This window comes from Hippopotamus amphibius, chromosome 5 (assembly GCF_030028045.1).
Source record: "Hippopotamus amphibius kiboko isolate mHipAmp2 chromosome 5, mHipAmp2.hap2, whole genome shotgun sequence".
Taxonomy (NCBI): Eukaryota; Metazoa; Chordata; class Mammalia; order Artiodactyla; family Hippopotamidae; genus Hippopotamus; species Hippopotamus amphibius.
The window spans coordinates 110,528,250-110,544,372 of record NC_080190.1 but is presented as its reverse complement, the minus strand read 5'-3'; positions in this window follow the sequence as shown (position 1 = coordinate 110,544,372).

Genomic DNA, 16,123 nt, shown 5'->3' with positions numbered 1-16,123 from the left:
TCCTACATTCATATCCATGTCCCAAACAGTGCAAGCTAGCATAATTTATCTTTGTAAATTGCTTTCAGAAGTCATTATTATCTTACTAATTATATTGTCTGCAAAATTTGCATTGACTATGGTCACATATACCACAGATACAACTCCATTTCCTGGATCCCTGACCAAACACCAGTTTCAGCCAAAGTCGTCTGCATCTGCCCTTATAAATCAATTCATAAATTAGCGTCTGCATTCCTCACAGAATGTGGATTCATTTTGAAACCAGACAAAATAAATCATAAAGGAGAGTCATGAAGTTAGGATTGCAGCCTTCATGAAGTGCCTTCAATTAATGGAGATTAAAGCTTCAAATTCACAATCAAAATATTATAAAATTATGTTCATCTTAATTGTTTTATTTTTTCTTCCTCTTGTCTCATCCAAACACATGATTGCCTCAGAAGGTTTTTATCCTTTTCTTTTCGAGGTCTTAGTGCTTTTATCTGATGTTTAACTTCATTTATGACTTTCAGGGTTCTTCATAGAATTCTGCAGAGGGTTAAGTTTTTTTTTTTTTTTTAAGTATTTTGATGTTAAAGAGGATGGAGTCTGGATTTGGTAATATAATATCAACATTTCAATTATCACCATATTTATTCATTTCTTTAATCTTTGTTAATTAATCCATTAATCCATTTAACGTTGATTGCATGCCTATCATGAGTGGAGTATTTGATGGTGACAAATGTTTTGTTTTCTGCTCTTAATCTCACAGTCAAGTGATGGACACAAAATACTGATATATATGAAATAAGTGCTATAAATGAAGTACATACATAGGAAGAACGTCTTCAGTGGCCATTGCCAGCTGAACACCTAGTGCAAACCTAAATCAGATGGAGGGCTGTCAGGAATCATTGTTCATATTACCGAAGTTATCATTTCTCTAGCTGCTCAAATTCTTTGTTTCTTTATTGGCTAGGATTTATGTAAATTGTTTTCTCTGCATGTTAAAAATGTAAGGATGATGGTTTCTTGTATAAATTTTTAAACTTGTCCGAGCATTGTAAGCAGCATAAAAGGTGAAAAGTGGAAATGTCACATGTCACAGTGAATCAGGGTAATGAGATGTCTAACAAAGACTCATAGACACACAGCCTGCAAAGCACTTCTTCGTATTCATGTTCTTGATAATTTCGTGTTTATAATATAACATAAGCAAAAAAAAAAAAAAAACCTATTTCTTTCAATAGAACTGTGGGTCAACTCAAGGTAAGCCATTATTCTATAGAAACGTGGTTCAGAAATAACCTAATTAGGTCTTATAACCACATTTCTAAGGGCTACTCTTCTGTTATTATGTGTAAAATATAGGAACACTTCCCAATAAAGTGAAAATGAGGAAAACTGATATGAAATCTACAGGAGTAAGCTAACAATTTTCCAGACAACAGAGTTATATATTTTGCATTATTGTTCTGAAGACCTATAGGCTTTGATTACTTGGCACTGCTTTTTTTTTTTTTTCCTCTCTCTGCCCTTCCTAGCAGAGCTGCAGATTTAATTTTATCGGTATGAGAAATATGAACCTAGGGAATTTAATAATTGTTTCACTAGGTAAGGGATGAAGTAAATTCCATTGCCTTTCGTTTGATTACAATCTTCCCTGCTGGTTTAATTAAAAACATCCATGTGAGGAAGAAGAAACATGGTAGAGGATCTAATTGTTTTATTGTATTGGAGGTAGAGTAGGAACAATGAAAGAGAAAGGTTTATAGTTGTAAAACTTAAATGTTTCATGTAAATCTAAAATGCAGACCCAGGTCAGCTATAGACAAATGTCAGTAGACTAGATTCAAAATGCACTGCAGGCAGAAAAGATGACATTTATCAGTCATCCATACATCAGTAAGTAAAACAATTTTAGGGTTGTCTAGACAGGCATCTATTATTTCTTAAATTTAAATCTTTAGTAGAAGGAAAACAGCAGGCATAGTATCCATATTCAGTTTCACAAGAAATGAGACAAAGGCCTGGAAAAAATTTCAAAAACATTTGCAGGGATATACATGTAGAAAAGAGTCTCATTTCTGCTATTATGTAGTGGAAGCAGCTACATTACTGAATTAGCTTTCTCAGTTACCATAAAACAGACTTAAAATATTATACTAAATACTGATATACATAATTCAATTTCTGATCTTTGGATCAGAAACGTGCCAGTCATGTTTTAAAGAGGGAATCTTTACAGACATTCTTACAAGTTTTTGTTTGTTTACAAAATTGTTACTAACTTAGAGAATTGTTTTAATACCAGTTTTGAAAATAATAGAGTTAGATAGCAGGATATTAAACATGCTAGCGTTGTGAAAATGTATTTCCATTTTCTTTATATTTCTCCTTTTTTTCTGTTCTTAATTTTTCAGATTTCTGAAGTATTTGGAAATACATCATATTTCAGAAATCTGAAAAATTAAGAAGAGAAAAAAGGAGAAATACAAAGGAGCAAACAAGGAAAGCACAAACAAAATCAATCTTAGCATATCAATTGATGGACTATTTTGAAAATTTATTCTTTTTTCCTGCTGCTGTCTTATTTTACTTTTTACTTGTAACCACAATTTTTAGTGGTATAATTTTATCATTGAATAATTTTTTCTAGTATTAATATACTCTTCTAGATGTGTAGATATCCAATCCGTAAACTGCAACTCTTCATCCTTGTCTACCATGGAGAATCTATAAGCTCCACTACTTTTCACTGTTTAATTCTAAACAATTTTTTTTCCTATATTATTTTTTTAAAACAAATTTATGATTTTTACAGTCATCCTTAGTTTGGGTCCAACAATTTTTTAAAAATTATCAATGATCTTGTTTTTCTAGTAATGATGTATTTTAATGTACTTTTTTTGTGCGTTGAGAAATCGTAGTATTTTTATGCCATCTATTCATTGACTTTCCAGGAAGTGCATTTTCACCCTCCCCCCAAAACATACACCAGATATACATCTTTGTGATGCACATTATTGTGCTAAACATATTACGTGGTGAAGATTACCTCAGTCCACTGCTTCTAGATCTTATATCCGTAAATCACAGCTTTTAAATATTTATAATATTCCCTTGAACACTTAAGGGAGAAAGACAAAATAAAATTTTTCATTTGCTCCTAGAGTAAAAATGCTTGTGCTGATTAAAAAATATTACAGTGTCTTTTTCCTTTCTTTCTTTCTTTCTTTCTTTCTTTCTTTCTTTCTTTCTTTCTTTCTTTCTTTCTTTCTTCCTTCCTTCCTTCCTTTCTCTCTCTCCCTTTCTTTCTTTCTTTCTTTCTTTCTTTCTTTCTTTCTTTCTTTCTTTCTTTCTTTCTTCTTTCTTTCTTTCTTCTTTCAGAAATTAAATTACACCTCATAACCCCTCCATAAACCTTTGGTTTTGAATTCGTTTGTCTGAGCTTTTCCCTCAGTAACATCAAAATAATTGCTAATAGGCAGGCCCTTAATATAATCCAAGGGATCTCCTGTTACTTTTTATTTGTGCTTTATCTGGAATTCCCTTTGGCTTCCAGTGATGCTCACTGTTTTCTTCAGACAGAAATTTAAGAGGCAATATCCACCCAAATACACAACAAATCAAACAAATCGATCTCCAATCCCATGTAAAGTCCACCTTTTTCTGTCTAAGCTGAAATGCACAATTCAAATGTATAAGATAAAGTTGACTTAATACTGCTCAGTGAAGACATCTTGCCTGCAAAAGAGGAGCAGACACCGTTTCTAACGTCCAGAGAGAAAATAATACTGTTCTAGATAAAACATTGAAAAAAGGAGTACCCTAGTATTCCTTAAAATCCCTCAAGACATCATAAACTAATTTTGGGTTCATTTTCAAGATTTTTATGGCAAGCCTGTTTCGTTGCTTTTTATTAGATGGTGAGAATCTTTTAGGCTTTACTTCTTGCACCTGCTTTACCACTGGTATCCACTAGGTGGAGATATAATATAATTATATTTTTTTCTTAGGTTTAGGACAACTCGAACATCTACGATGCTCTATGAAAGAAATACTCATCGTCACAATTTGAACATGCATCTTTTAATTGGTATTTCATAACTACTGCGATGTAAATCTATATTTTACCTGAATGTTATTTTTATATCAATCTAAAATTTCCTTTTGTGTTTCTATGTTTTACTATAGATTCTAAAATATGAACTGCTGATTGAACTGGTTTCATTTTTATAATGTCCTTCTATATATGGAAATACACAATTGAATGGGTATTCTCAGTTTCAGAGTATAGTTAAATGTAATCCCCGCATTATGTAGAGATGCTTTGCGACTAAGTACAGGTTGTTGGCAGGGATTTAATTGGAGGGGTTAGAGAAAAAAATGTAAGAAATTTTCCTTTTTTCTCTAAGCCTGATGAGAATACTCCACTCAGCTCTATAGCTGCTAAGAAGCAAAGGGTATGAAAGCAAATGAAGTGGTTCTCAGATCCTGCAAGATCCCCTCTTCATAAAAATCTGTCTCTTCTCTCTCATTTTTTTCTCTTTCTTTCTTTACTCTTTCTTTCCCTTCTCTTTCCTTCTTTTTTTTCTTTTTCTCCTCTTCATGTATATTTATATTTTATCCATCTAGATAGATATATAACTATATCCATATGGATATCCATATACATCTAGAAGTAGATATAGATACATGTACACATACACATATGTATATACATTTATACCTTTATAATGTAATTTATGCCACTTATACGTATTCCATAAAAATATACAGCTAAATACTTTATTTTAAAAAGCAAGAAACGAGGAGTATCCACTTTTAAGAGGACTCCATTTACTTCTGTATTTCGTATTCCATTTGCTTGCTTTATAGAAAATGACTTTCTAATTACATATTACAAGAAATCTAAACATTGCATTTTTCCTTCTTTCTTGCTTTGCAAGAGGATACAATGTTTCCTGTGAACCTTGTACAAGTAAGTGCCTGTCTGGAAACCGAGGACAGAAGGATATTCTTCCCTACTCAAGAACAAACTAGATATAAAACAAAGGACCTATATAGTAACTGCCTTAAGTCTAGAAGTGGTAAAATTTCAAGAGCTAGTTTAAAGTGAAGTTCTGAGTTGTCAAGCACAGTAACTGATGCTTAGAGGATAGCCTGTGTCACTCTCTTCCCAAGAAATACAATCCTAACATTGCAGGATCTTTCTGATAATACCACTTCTCAAATATTGTGACATGTGCCCACAAAGGTGCATTTGTAAATGACAACATCTATACCAAAGATGTGTTTAAACACACACACACACACACACACACACACACACACACGTAAAGGGAACTGGATTGCTTTGCTTTGGTAAATTAAGCCCATATATTTGATTGTATGTAAATGCACCCAATGTCTTAGGTTTAAGGAAGCATTATTCTCTCATTCTCTGTGGTTGTGCTTATGGTCTTTTAATTCTGTATTACCAAGCTCACAGTAACTTTAGCCAGCCATATTTCAAACCACCCGTTATTTTTTAAATAAAATAACATTTTGTGTATGGAAAGTAAATAAATTGTGCTCAGAGCAACACAATCTTTTTCAATTTAAGTCATCGACCAATCCATGTTGTTAAAATCAGTGATATAATTGCCCTTAGATTCTAAAAGCTTTTTAAGCCTAAAGCATTTAAGGCAAGTTAGTTTCTCAAAATTTCCAATTGCTTCCAGTTGGTAGCATTGTTGCAATGATAATGTTTGATGGTTTTAGACTTTTCATTTAGTTCCTAATTGGAAAAGAGACAAATGTTACTGATTATGCACGTGTTACATTCTATAACCAAAGTAAATCATCAAAAGACAAATAGAGTCAATGTTCACACTTGTATAAAGAAATAAAAAGCAATAACAACATACTATTGCTGTTTCAAAGGGCAGGTACATACAAAGAATACACATTTCTTTACCATTCATCCCCAATTTGCTTATATTTTTAAGAAACACAAGAAAAAGCAAAGAAAATAATTGGATAGTGCATTTTTGTTTATACTTTTGGCGCTCAGAAATATCTTTTGTGTACTAACGCTAATTACTGTATTGATACTGACACCATTATAGCTGGTATTGAAACTGGTTCCCAAACTGCAGTTAGTATCAGTATTCATCTTCCGCAGAAATGGTAACTTCAAGAGAGCAGCTCTTTAATTTACCTAAAAGAAACAAAAATTATCATGAATTTTCAAATAATTTTCCCCACCTCTTCCTTCTGCTTCATGCAGACCTCTTATCTCTCACAGACTCTTGCTCCATTCTTTTCCAGTTATATTTTAAAATACAGGAATAATTTAAAAATACTAAATTTTATTTCAATACTCTTTGGGATACCTGAGCCCAGAGTAATTCTTACTACTAAGTTACATTTTTTGTTATTCAACACCTTTTATAAACCAGGTAAATCATAATTTCTGATTATGACCTGAACTGTGTGAACTGAAATTGTGACTAGGTTAGCTAGTAATCTGACTTTAATCAAATCATTTAAACTATTCCCCAATTAATCTCATGTGTAAAATTAAAATGATATACACCTGATTTTAACATTAATTGAATTCATTCATTCAAAGTCCTTAGAAAATTGCCTGAAACTAAATGTAAAGTATCTATTATTAGAAATATATGGAGTCTAGAAATGTTTAAGCATATTTTGGTATTAGTTGGCTTATTTTCAAATATTCCTGCAGGGCATTTGACACTCTTATTTGATAATAGCATTTACTCCTTTCTCTACAAAAACAAAAATTTTGTTGTTGTTGTTGTTGTTTCCTAGAGGCAGTGAAAACTTGTAACTAAAAGGCATAACTTGACTTTCCCAAAGTTTTGAAACTTGTACAATAAATAGAGCTTCGGTTATGGGGACAGTGCCATGCTGTGCTTTATTCACTACACATGCTACCTAAGAAAACACTGTGCAAGAAAAATGAGAATTGTCTCCATTCACAGTTAAGAAAGAAATAACAATACCATTTTAATAACTACTTTTTGTATGTGGTGACTTTGAGTTTACAATTATTTTTCCTTACTTTGTTTTATTTGAACCCCACAGTAACAGTGTAAACTAGGTATCATTAGCATCAAATGAAAAAAAGAAGGCAATGGAGGCAGAGAGACTTAAATAACTTGCCAAGACTCACTTAGCACGAAATAGTGGAACTGTATCTGGGAGGCAGGTTTTCTATCTCCAGAGCTCCAGTCCTAAATAGATCATTAGGACTTAAATGGACCTTCAGATTTTCTAGTCTAAATCGTTATTTATTCAATGAGAAGATGGAGGACAGAGAGGGAACGCACTGGACAATGTGACAGAGGCAGAGTTAGGACCAGAGCCCTTCCTTGTAATTTCTAATGTCTTTTAAAAAAATTACAATATCCCATCATCTGCTTTTTAAACAGTTTTTTTTAACTACAAAATTTGAGAATGTCAAAAATTTATTGAAAAAAGCCCAATACTTATAATAATTAAACAATTGACCCAATCCTCTGATTGAGACAAGAAAATCATTTCCATAGTCTATCATGTTGAGAACACCAGAGCTTCATCACATAAAATCCCAAATTCTCTTATTTGCATAGTGAGTGGTGGTAAATGCCCTTAGCGGTGCCTTACGAGAGCAGTTCTCACAATTGTACAGAAGCCCTGTAGTTTGCTTTATATAAGGTCTAGGTTTTTTCCCGCCAAACCTCAGTAGATTCTAGACTCTAAAAGAAAATAACAGAAGGATGCAGAGAAGGCAAAACTTCCTCTAGCAATGATGAACAGAATAGATGCTTCTTCATGAACCATGCATTTGTTCTTGGTTACTAATAGGAGTTAATATCTAACCCTGAATACACGACCAGAGTAGAATAACATTTTCCTAACAGCATCTTCATTTGGATGTCAAAAGCATATGGGTGATGCTGAACTTGAAGGGATTACAATTTACCTCAATTTGGGGGGATTCAAAGTACCCTAAGATTTTATTCATTTAATAATGGCTTTAAAGATAAAAATCAGCAAGTAGATACAAAGAGAAAAGTCCAGAAGGATAAACACAGCCTTCACAGACTAAATTAAATGTGATTCTCTGCAAAGCTTAGATTTCTTTCACTTGCTCACTTATTCATTTTATTTAATAATATTTTAATTACTTAATAATATACTTGAAGTTTATTAAATAATACATTCATACCACAAACATTCATTGAGTCTACTAAATATACAGGTCTGTGCTAAGTGCAACTAAGGAACAAACAAACAAAAAAGGTATAGACTGCTTTCTAAGAAACTAGATGGGAACTAAAGTATTAATACAGATGACTACATTACCAAGTTGAAAGCAGAAAGTGTCATGAGAGTTCATTGTAAACAAGATTTAATGGAGGTATTAAGAAACAGGGGTGTATCCTTTTGGGATGAAGAATTAGAGGCTGGTTCATGAAGGAAGAGGATTTTAATTGAAAAGAAGATAACCTGAGTTTGTGGAAACAGTGGCAAGGACATTTAAAGAGAAGTGCACAAAATGGACCTGAAAGGCACTAGAAAGGCAGGCAAATAAGTGTGTAGGGAGGATTACTAAGTTATTTTGACTAGAGCATAGACTATTTGAAAAACAAAAGATTAGAAGCTTTTTTTTTTTCAATTTTATTTTTAAGTGAGCAATTTTATTCCTAGAAATGTATCTTACATATATACAAGGGTGAGTCAAAAATTATCCACACTTTTTTTTTCCAGACATTTTTATTATTTTATTTTATTTTTTTATTATTTTTGGGGTACACCAAGTTCAATCAACTGTTTTTATACACATATCCCTGTATTATCCACACTCTTGCTGTAGAATTTATAGAAGTTTTAACACAACTGGAGTGCAGTTAATTTTTGACTCACCCTTGCACTTGCCCAAATGAATTATGTAGAGGCTATTAATTATAGTATTATTGAAATAGCAAACTTTGAGACACCTAAGTGCTAATTTACAGGTAAATAAATGATGGTATTCACATGCAATGACTACTGAGCATCTTTTTTTTTTTAATTGGAGTATAGTTGCTTTACAATGTTGTGTTAGTTTTTGTTGTGCAACAAAGTGAATCAGCTATATGTATCCATATATCCCCTCCCTCTTGGATCTTCCTCCCATCCTCCCACCACCCCTCCCGCCCATCTAGGTCAACACAGTGCACTGAGCTGAATGCTATACAGCAGGTTCCCACTAGCTATCGATTTTACACATGGTATGTATATATGTCAATCCTAATCTCCAGTTTGTCCTACTCTCCCCTTCCTCTCCTGTGTCTACATGTCCATTCTGTACATCTGTGGCTCTATTCCTGCCCTGAAAAGAGGTTCATCTGTACCCATTTTCTAGATTCCACATATATGTGTTAATATATGATATTCGTTTTTAAAACTAACAAGCAAACAAATAAAAGAAACAACAAAAATAAACCTAGACATTTTCATATGTACAGATACTCTGCAACCTCCAAGATATATTAATATTAGGTGAAAAAACTAACACATGGAACAACGTGCATTGCATGTAATCAATTGTATAAAAAACAAACAGGATATAAGCATATATCTAAACATGTTTAGACTACCTCTGGAAGAACACACAGTGATAAAAGTGATTGCCTCTGGGAAAGGTTGCTGGGCTACTAGTTGAAGCTTAGGAGGAGGAGTGATTTTTCACTATTTAATATGTTTTTACTTCTATAGATATTCAAGTATTTATAATATATATTGTTTAAAGTTTTTCTAGAGAGGTTGTGGAAAGTTAAGTTGTTTAAAAAAAATACAGTGGGAGGAAAAATAAAATAGATACTAGTTGGAAGCTACAGTGTTGATTTTTTTTTTTTCTTTTAATGGTAAATGTCCTGGGTGTGCTTGAAGGCAGAAGTGAGGAGATGGATGGATGAAGAGGAAATGAAATAGAAGGTAAGTGAAAATTACAGGATTTAGGGCAGAAGTGGAAAGGCTGGTATCCGAGAAGACAAATGTCCTTTCTAGGAGGTGTCTAAACAGAGCCACTGAATCACAATTTTTGGCAAAAGCTGTTGGGTCATTCTTTTGTTTGTTTTTGTACCACTAACAGTGATTGGGGAGATGTGTGGGCTCAGTGCTTTACCTGGTACAAAGGTGAAGGTACAGTTGCTTTAAGGTAAAGATTGGTTGGTTGAGGTATATAAGTGCATGGCTGCTTCCCTAGCTGCACTTCCTTCACTTTAGAAGCACTTGTCTATGGCCAGCGGGGAAATGGGGGTATAATCAAAGCGGGAGGGATTGGGATGGAAACAGAAATAAGCATGTTTGCCATTCTTAAGGGTCACAGACTTTTTTCATCTGTCTATGACCTTGTTGATGAATCTGGTGCAAAGCCATAACCTACTCAGTTGATTTGTTTGTTAGGAGGATAAAATTAGTTATATGTGGAAAACATTTTTTTTAAGTATAAAATATTATTCAAAGACAAGGTAAAAAAAAGAAGTACAGGTGGAGACGATTTTATTTAATTATTTTTGTCTCTTCTTTGAAATAACTTGCACTGATGGCAAAGTTTGAAATTATGCTATAGCCTATTCAGTCAATATTACATAAATATTTTAGTATGTAGTATAAATGTGGGCACTTTACTGTGTTCACTCTGAAGATGGCTAAGTAAAAATATAATTAAAAAATATAATTTAATTTTGCTGTACATCAACACCCATTTTGTCTTCATTTATGTTCATCTTAACATAATATTTAATCTGTATTTGGTGAGTGAATGACCATTGATGTCCAGAGGCATTCCAGAGAGTTGCCACGACCTTCATCTTCTCCTGTCCTCAATTTTGGGGACCAATCTGAATGTAACCGAAAAAAGTATCCAAAAATTGTTAACTGATGCAATTCTAGTACCGTGGCATGAAATTTGGGTGGGGGGAAAGCAAGGATTTTGGATTAAACAACTATAGAATAAATAAACAGAAAACTTCTTTGAGGTAGTACTTAGCCTGGGGTTTATTGCCGTTATTTTGAATCCACAGTAGTCTAGGGAAACTGACTCACTCTGGAAGAGCATAGAAGACTACATTTTGAAAGTGGAAATATTAAAGGAAACCCAGCAAAAGAGCACCATGGTTGAAGATATGACTACCTATACTTATAACTCTATCTTTGGATCTATGTATCTATTATATCATCTATACTCTATCTATCTATCTATCTATCATCTATCTATCTATCTATCTATCTATCTATCATCTATCATCTATCTTCTGTCTGTTTATGCATGTGTGTGTAAATGTGTGTGAAGTATTAAGTAAGACAAATCATTAGGGCAATATCACTTTTCTTAATAGGGTTAACATTCAACTTGGAACAATTGGTAAAGTGGAGAATCACAACAAATTTAAATTAGTGTATCAGATCTGGTAAAATAAATTTAACCGTCCAACTGAGAGTAGCATATACTTTCCAAAAATATATAAAAATTTGAGACAAATAAATCATGACAAACATTCTCCGAGGCATTTTTTTATGAAGCACATCACCATTACTCTAGGGAAATATTTCAAAAATTTCATTCAGTCAGTCAAAGACCACCTTCATAATTCTTGGCATGTCAGTTGGCTATGTCAGAAGTATTACTGACTTAATATTTTTATGTATATCAACTTCAATTTGAATTAAATTTTTTGAAAATAGTATCTTCTTGCATGATGGATTTCTTTGAAACTTTGAGTTTGATATTATAGTTATATTGCTTCTAATTCACAAAAAATAAATTTATAACTAATAAACAATGTTCACCTGTTTATCTCTAGAATTGAATGGAACACTATAATTTAACCAAATTTATTCACTTTGGCATAGTGAGAAGGGATAAGTAATTACAAAAATCATTACTTTGGATGTTACTAATGTAATTAGAAAAATAAACAGTTAACAGTATACATGTAAAGTAAATGGTATAAATGTAAAAATTGGCACCAAAATACTCAAAGAAGAAAACACCTTGTGGTTAGGGAAAACAGTGAAACTCTCAGGGTCTAAACAACAAATAATTTGTTTCTCAAAGATGGGGACTAAAAAGAGAGGAAAGAAAGATGGGTTGGGGAATGACACACAGTACACTTCAGGGGATGACTTTAGGTAAAGCCAGTATAAAATGTTATCATGCAGAAATATTTTATAACACAGAGAATAGAGTAGCCAGGTAATATTTTGAGAACAGATTGCCTAATGCTCTGCGGAAGAACAAAAGCTCTCCTCATTGTCTCCATACAAACTATTTCTCACTTCCCACCTTCCCCAGTTTTCACAGGTCACTGCACTTCCTGCTAATTGGTGTAAGTGGGAATTTTATATAAATTAAATAGGTTTGCATGGAAGCATGGTCCCAGGGGCAAAGGTGACTATGAGCATTTACATTCTTCTTTGGGAATTTCAGGAAATTCGAGAAAGACTTTGCACTCTCTCAGTGTGGAATACAGAGATATGAGATGACTTCAACTCAAGTGTCAACTATATAACCTTATAGTTAGAGCTTCCATTTCATACAGTGTGGATTCAGTTCTTGTTTTTGCTTTTGTTAGTTTCCATAATGTTCACAGAAAAGGCAATGGAATCAATTGGGGCTCCTAAAATTGCAATCGCAAGCCTAGACTTCAGTGCGTTTCTGAAGAAGCTGCACGTGGTTGTGGGTTCATCACAGCCCACACGAACTTCCTCCTTCCTACTCTAAGGAGTCAAGGTTGTCTTAGGTTGGGTTATCCTAGAAGCAGACTTTGAGACAAAGCTTCAAGTACAAATAGTTTACTTGCAATGTGTAGGAAACACCAAAAGGAAAGTAAGGAATCGACTTCAATCCCTCAAGGGAACTCTGAGAAATGCACTCGAAATGATCCCAACCAATGGCAGGTGAGTTGGGAGATTTATTTGCAACTCTTCAGTCATTTCTTGAAGGACAGGGGGTGGGGTTGATATCGATTTCCCCCATACATCCAGCCTACTTCACATGAGCCAACAGGCCAGATAAAAAGCCCTCTCAGGTATCCTTAGCTCACAGGCAGCAGGCTGGCAACCAGAAGTTGGCAGGAGTACACTTAACAAGTAAGATCTACAGGATGTAGCAAAGGAACTGACAGCATTTGCCATGGTAACTAAATAGGCAACTAAATTGCCACTCTCAATCTGCCACAAGGCTAAGAAGGAAAAGGACCAGAAAGCCTGCAGACTTCTTTCCTAAGGCTACCTCCTATATCACAGGGCTGGAAAGTTGTTTTGGTAGTATTATAACACATACATGCATACTAGTAGTAGTCTAGTTAGTTGGTTTGTGTTTTTAGATTTTTTAAAATAATTATCATAATAATGTCTTATCACACACGAATTGTTTACTAACTACAGGAGCTGTTTTAAAATTGTATACAAGGGCTTCCTAGGTGGTGCAGTATTTAAGAATCTGCCTGCCAATACAGGGGACACGGGTTCCATCCCTGCTCCAGGAAGATCCCACATGCCTTGGAGAAACAAAGCCCATGTGCCAAAAAAATAAATAAAATTAAATAAATAAATAAATAAATAAATAAATTGTATGTAAGGCAATATATTTAATCTTTACATCACTTCAGCCATGACTAATGCTCAGTATGGAAATTACTCCACGATACGTGGCAGCAAAACCTGGGTATAAAGACAGATGGCACGGTCATTGTCCTTTTCACATTAAAAACACCTCTACCTTTTTAAAGATTGAGATGCACATCCCTATGCGAGTTAAGGATAGAAGAAAATTTTGTGATTCAAGGATGTGATCTATCCAAGGATAGATAAAATGTGATATAAAATGAAAAATGACAAAGCAATTGCCTTCATCTGTTCAGGATGCTATGACAACATACCATAGCCTGTGTGGCTTAAACAAGAGACATATATTTTCTCACAGTTCTGGAAACTAGAAGTCCAAGCTCAGGGTGTCAGCATGGTTGCGTTCTGGTGAAGACCTTCTTCCTGGCTTGCAGTTGACTGACTTCTCATGTGTCCTCACATGACTTTTCTTGGGTGCATGTGCACATAGAAAGGGAGCTCTGGTGTCTCTCTTCTTCTAAGACCACTAATTGCATCATGGGGGCTCCTCTCTCGGGATTCATTACCTCATTGCCTCCCAAAGTCTCACCTCCCAATATCATAAATTGGGGATTAGGGATTCAACATAGTGATTTTGGAAGGACACAAACACTCAGTCTATTAAATGATATAAGGAGCAACTTCCAAAAATATAATTTGCAGGATAGGTACTATATGGAAGATGATAGACTATAGAAGCTGAATTCGGGAAATGTGAGATTAAATAATGTAATGTGGGTTAATATATATTTTTAAAAGTTTAATTTGTTTTCCAACAGGATATTTTAGATTTTAATATGTTAATATTGTAAATAGCCAAGAAGAAGGTAGAGTATGTATTTTTCCCAAGATTGTTGAAGTGGGCTCCTACTTTTCATGGAACACAGTCTGGGTAAAGAAAAGAGATTTTTGAGATATAATTATACTTGCTATCTCCCTCACAAATAAATATCGTTCAGGAGAATTTATTAATAAATATGCCATTTTTAAGTTCTTAAATTAAGCAGTGCTGGCTTAAGCATTGGAAGTATTTATGTTTTCTTTTTCAGATATGTGTCAGATGTGCATATTGCAAAACACAATTAGAAATGCCAGAGATGGGTTCATACGAGGATCTACTTAGTGATTACGGCCACACACTACCCCTTATCATTTTCGCACTTGCAATTATTCATAATTTCAGACTTGTCTCAGCCAGGCCAACTAAATTTCCCATGAAAAATGGAGAAGGAAGCCAACCTCACTCAGTCCAGAAGGAATTCCCTGATTTCAAGGACTCATATGACATGATTTCGTTTTAGTTTCGCACCTTACTTATCTTTTGGTAAATCACCTTCTCTGATCCTTTATTTTAAAATTCAAATGAATAAAATCCTGCAGTGAATTCTTTTCCAGTTTCTTCAAAATTCTCTTCAATGACAGAGAAGTCTTCCAAATCACAATAAAATATATTTAAGGCCTTTATTCTCTCTCCTAAAGTGACACTATGAAGTTTCACATAATTTCTAGTCTGCATCTCATAAAATACTGGCAAAATTTATTCAATTCAAATTAAATAGATGTAGCGCAGCGTAATCTTTCTCTATTAAATATGTCACTTTTTGCAATTGTTTCTTAATATCCCTCACAGCTTCCATCTAAGATTAGCACTTTCTTTGCTGCCAGAGTTTCACTAACCTACTGAATTATTCACTGAAGCATAACCTTCAGATATCAGGTTAGAAAGACCTTGATTATGGCAGGAAGTGAACTGTATAAACCATTTTTCTTTAAAAGAAAATTTCTCAGTATAGCAAAGTCTGAAATGAGATAAGTATTAAACGTGTAAAAATTAAGTTCATAATTGATAGGAATTTAGCCAACTGTAACATTCCTGCATTTTGTTTATTATAATGTATAATACCATCCTCAGTACTGCAAAGCAGCGCAAAAACATGTGCATTGCTATAGGCTTATTTCACCTAAGAAGACACCAGCCTGGCTTTAGATTTAAGGAACGAAATTGTGTGTTAAACCACATGATGTTTTACACAGTCTCTGAATATTCAGATTAATTTTTTTAAAGATTGTTACTTCCTTTCTATGTTCCATTCATTGTTCTTTGCTTCACTGTAGCTTTGTTTTAGCTCCTATAGCACTAGAGTTCATGGTGAAGTCAGCAATTCACCATGTGCCTCCCTGCAGCAAATTCTATTAGTGGCGTCCATTGCTTTATCTCAATTCAGCGCTGAAAGGTCATTAGAATACCGACAGAGGAGACAACACTCTTGGAACACCTTTGCTAGTGTTGAAATCAGAAAACTCACCACTCACAGATCAGACACTCATGACCAATTCACTGGGTACCCAACAGCTAATGTGCAACCCTGATACACAGCAGGGTGCCTCTACTAGAGGAGAAGAAAATGCAGAGACAAATACTGGCTTACACATAGCTACCTTTATTCCATCAGCCATCGGGAGAGATTTTTTCTCTCCTACAATATAT